General features: G+C 40.6%; 1 protein-coding gene across 3 annotated transcripts in view; it reads right to left on the reverse strand.

The window, feature by feature from the left end:
- Anp32a (acidic nuclear phosphoprotein 32 family member A) overlaps window positions 1–4,966 on the reverse strand; it is a 111,448-nt gene that overhangs the window by 36,828 nt on the left and 69,654 nt on the right. The window lies entirely within an intron of this gene.

Consider the following 4,966-nt stretch of genomic DNA (forward strand, 5'->3'; position numbering starts at 1 on the left):
GGGGCCTGGAAAGGGGAAGGAGGTAGACTGGGTTGGGGAGCCGCGCTGGGAGGACTGTACTGTCTCCCACCTCCGCCGCGACCCCCCGACCCCAGCCGCGTCCAAGCCCGGCTCTATCATCGCCTCCTCCAGAATAAATAAGTAAATAAAAACGAGGTGCTTCCACCTTTGGTTGCGTTAGCGCGGCCTCCCCCCTCGCTCCACCGTGGGGGATTTCATGTTGCTGTCACAGGAGGCCGCTTTGCGAGGAGCGATCACCCAGAGGCACCCAGGATCGGGTTTAGGCGATACCGGAAACCCCTGGACTAAGAACTGTTGCTGAATGCTGAATATGTGGAATATTAAAGTGGAAGAGGAAGGTGCTATACTAATAACGACTGGTGTTTTTTCTGAGCCAAACATAATTTATGGGTTCTATAGACCTAGTGAAAGAACGGCGCAGAGTTTATTCTAATTCTCTACCTGAGTCATTTGGTTCCATCTGAGCTGCCAAGCTGGCTCTAGTGGAGCACATTCTTCAGGTTTTCTTGGTTTGCTTGCTATGGTTTTGTGTGTGTGTGTGTGTGTGTGTGTGTGTGTGTGTGCTTTAATCACAGTATGTTCTTTAACAACGACGACAACTCCCAAAAAACCCGTAAAGCCCTGTTTCCCGCTGGTTATCAACTTATGGGCAACCGTAGAACCTTGTCTTGTCTTCAGTTGGCTGCCTGTGGCTGTTAATAAATCACTGGGATTGTTGGCAAACAGGACATCTTTACTTTCTTTTGCCACACAACACTTTAATGTCTTGTTTGTCCACACACCCCCAAGGTAGTTTTCTTTTGACACGCTGTTTTGCAAGGAGAGACAAACTAGTATGTATGTTGCAAATTTAAAATACTATTATTACATAACATACCATTTCATACGTCAGCATGAAAAGTTTAGCAGGAATTAAAATGCTATCTATAGAGTGTAAATGAAAGGTACATATAGAAGACTTACACTAGGGAAGAAACTGTAGTGCCTAATATTGCAACCTGATGGACTGCAAAACCTGTAAGTTATTACAAGTAAGGATTCTACTCCGTCAGTTCTTTCAGATAAAGTAAGTGGGATTCTGAAAACTGACAGATGTTTACTCTTTAAGTAGCTGGGAAATGCAAACTAAAAATTAAGTCATTTAATCTTTCCATAAGTAATATATTTAACTTGTTAGTTGACAAACTCAGATTTTGTTAATCTTGCATAAGGCCATTTGGGTGTATGGAATGTTTTAATAGTATTGGCTTGTTTTTAAAATAGCTTTTTTACCATTAAGTCAAGGTGTTATTTCTGGAGATGGTATTAAAGGTGGTTTTACAACAGAACTCTTCATCCCAAATACCTTAAATCAATATGGTGTGTAGAAGCCCTCTTACGAAAGAGTCCTGAAAGTTATTTTTTCTTTGATGGTAAATGCTCATTTTCAACTTAAAATTTTAACCACAGTTGAGACCATACTGCTAGCCATATGATGGGGGAGGCAGTGCCTTTCTGGAGGAATAATCCTTTCTAAAACCAATCAAATGTAGCTATGTGTGCCCATCCATTGTTGCTACCCAGAAGCCCATAGCTCACGTCAGTGTACAAGGGCTGAAGCTGATGACTGGAGCCCGATCCCCTTAAGGAGAGCACAAAAGAATCAGGACCTGACCACTAAACCAAATGATGACTATAGCTTGTTTTTAGAAGCATCTTTAGGGTTTTGGTTTGTATTATTTGCAGCACCAGCGATTGAACCCAGGGAGCAGTGAGCTATATCCCCACCGTTTTTTTTTTTTTTTTTAGATCTCCCTAAGTTGCCCATGCAGGACTAGAACTTTTCATCTTATCTCACTTCCAAGTAGCCGGGATGACAGGTATGTGCCACTATATATAGCCCCTTCTACATTTGATAATGCTTTTGTATCAGTGTTAAATACCTGAAAGAAGTGTTCACTGAATAACAGTCATTGTAGAAGCTGAAAAATCAAATATATTTTTGAGTATTGCTTGTTTTCAAATATGCTTTGAAAGAAGAAATTTCCTTTTGCTTGTAGTTTATTTCTGAGTTTTGCTTTTTTTTTAAGACAAGGTTTTACTAGGTAGTTCTTGCTGGCTTTGGACTCACAATGTAGTCCAGGCTAGTCTCAAACTCCTGGTGATCCTCCTGCCTCAGCCTCTGGGGTGCTGGGATTATAGGAGCATCATTACACCCAGCTGATGATTTTCATTTTTATTAATCATCAAAAATAAAAATACAGTTTAGTTAAAATCGAGCCATTTTCCATACAAGGCTTAACCAAACATCTAAAAGAAAAAAGTGCCCTTACATTCCTTATTTTACATGGTATTAAGTTATAGTGTAGTGCATGTAATAGTATTCCACAAATACCCTGAATGGCTCTGAATTTCAGGAAATATTGTAACTGTCCCATATCAAGGAATCTTGGCTGAATTTTGATGAGTGGGAACAGGTGGGATTCTGCAATGGGAATTGGCTTATAAAGATGTCTCTTGGAACTGGCTCTGATTCCTGCTGAAAAGAACAAATGAAATACAATTGTGTGTTTGGAGCCCCTGGAAAGGAAACGGCTTAAAGTAAGGAAAGACACCTTGCTGCCTTCCAAAATATTTTCTATCAAATACCATCCAAGCAGCCCGTCTGGCTCTCAAAGAGGTCCAAACTATGGCTGTTCTTAGCATCTTCTGAAACACATTGGAAGTACCATGGGGTTGCTGGTCTGGAAAGCTGGGTGAGGCTCTGGTTAGCAACTTTCTTATGAGTCACATCCCCTGGGGCACTGCATATGGAACCCAGGGCCTCCAGCATCCTAGGCGAGGACTCTACCACTGAGGTGCACCAAGCCCCGGTTCGAAGTTTTGCGTCCTTCAGTGTGAAGCAGACGCTGGAATCTGGCCATGGTACTGCTCCACCACCATCACGGCTCCTGCTGCCTGGACCCAAAGACAATGATATGGAAAGACTCCAGCTTCATTAAGTTCTCTTTTGTCTTTCTATATAAATAGCTTTTAGAAATGTAGATTATTCTTTTGAAATCCATGGTAACAAATGTGAAGACGACTGCACTGAATATCAAAGAAAGTTGAGACCAGAATCTGAAAAATTATTCTTAATTTTCTTTTGCTTAATAAAGCATTGGTGGGTATCTTTTAATTTTAAAAATTATTGAATAGTTATCAATGGGTTCATTGTGGGGAAAACAGCACTGTGAGGTAAAAACAGTCTCATGTGACTTTAAAAATTAATAGTAAAATTCTTAACTGCAGTTTTAAACATACTTGAATGGAGATAAAGAGCACAGTCACCTACACACTTGCTTGGAAATCACTAGAAATTTTGTCAGTTTCTTAAACATATTTATTAAAAATAATTCAGGGTTAGTGATACAAGGAAAATTTGTTTACCTCTCATCAAGAAAATCAGAGCTATAGATTTTCATTTTTAGTATTAAAATATGGCTATAAAGTAAAATAAAATATCTAGGTGTGGTAGTACACAGGTAGTACACACCTGTAATCTCAGAACTTGGGAAGCTGAGGCAGGAGGATCATTGTGACTTCAAGGCCAGCCTGAACTACATAGTGAGACCTTGTCTCAAAAAAAAAACCAAAACAATAACAAAAAAAAAGAGGCTGGGGATTTAGCTCAGTGGTTCCGGCGGCTGCTTCCCAAGCGCAAGGACCAGAGTTTGATCCCCAGTACCCGCCTCCAAATATTTTTTTAAAAATGTACATTCTAGGGTTGGGGAGTTAGCTCAGTGGTTCCACTGCCTGCCTGGAAAGTGCAAGGTGCCAATTTGACCCTCGGTACCAGTACAAAAAAAAAATGTACATTCTACAGCCCTTTGTGAATTAGAGATCAATTTAATGCATTCTGAGAAAGCAGGAGCTTTGTGTGTTTTCAATACTAGGGGTTGAATCCAGGTCATTTGCACTGAGCTACATCTCCAGCCCTTTTTTTAAAAAAATTATTATTTTGGTTTGTTTGGTACCTGGAATCGAACTCAGGTCCAACCACTAAGCTAAATCCCCAGCCCTTTAATTTGTTATTTTGAGCCAGAGTTTCCCTGAAATAGCTGTTACCCCTCCTGGTTTCAATGTACTTCTAGTTGAAATGTTGTGTCCTTTCAAGAGAATATTAGTTACTTTAAACTTTGCCCAGAAGTTCTGGATCCTAGCAACTGCAGTATAAAAATTTTGAAACCTTTTGCACATATCCAAATGAGAGAGCCAGGTTGGGGGTTCAGGACTCACACTGCAGAGGTATATGCATTCCTTTCACTGCTGTGTGGGCTTTCTGGCTCAGTCTTTGACCCAAACTCATTTGATGTGCCTTCTTGTGGAATTCATGGAGAATTCCATGGCTTTTGCATATATTTATTCAAAGGTGATTTTAATGAGTGTGGCAGATATGTTTTGCGAGGCTGGTCCGGCTCGGTCTGAGTTCATTGGGAGAAGAAGTGCTGGAGACGGAGCTGAAGAACAAGCGGATTTGAGCCACAGGTGCATGGAAGTGTAGGACAAGCATGGTGAGGGTGGTGCTGTGGCACAGCTGGTACTGCTTAAGAAAGAAAAGACGCATTCTTATGCCCAGGACAAAGCCAGGGAGGCTTTCATACATTCCCCATCTTAAAAAATTGTTGTTGTATAGTGTTTTTGTATGGGTGATGAAGTTACTGTGTATGTGTGTGTGTGTGTATCTCTGTGTGTGTGTCTGTGTGTGTGTGTGTCTGTGTGTGTTTATTTTGGGAGTGTTTTTATAATTTAAAATTTTTTTTCAGCTGATAGATACTTTTTACGGTTGGTCGGTAGTGGATTACTCTTGTATTCCCAGAACTATGGGAGACTGAGGCAGGTGGACGAGAAGTTTGAAAGTTTAAGCCTAGCCTGGGTAATTTAGCAACTTAGAGAGACCCTGTCTTTAAAAAAAAAAAAAAAAAAA

The sequence above is a fragment of the Fukomys damarensis genome, unplaced genomic scaffold (assembly GCF_012274545.1).
Source record: "Fukomys damarensis isolate Sample0158 unplaced genomic scaffold, DMR_v1.0_HiC HiC_scaffold_25, whole genome shotgun sequence".
In the NCBI taxonomy this organism is placed as follows: Eukaryota; Metazoa; Chordata; class Mammalia; order Rodentia; family Bathyergidae; genus Fukomys; species Fukomys damarensis.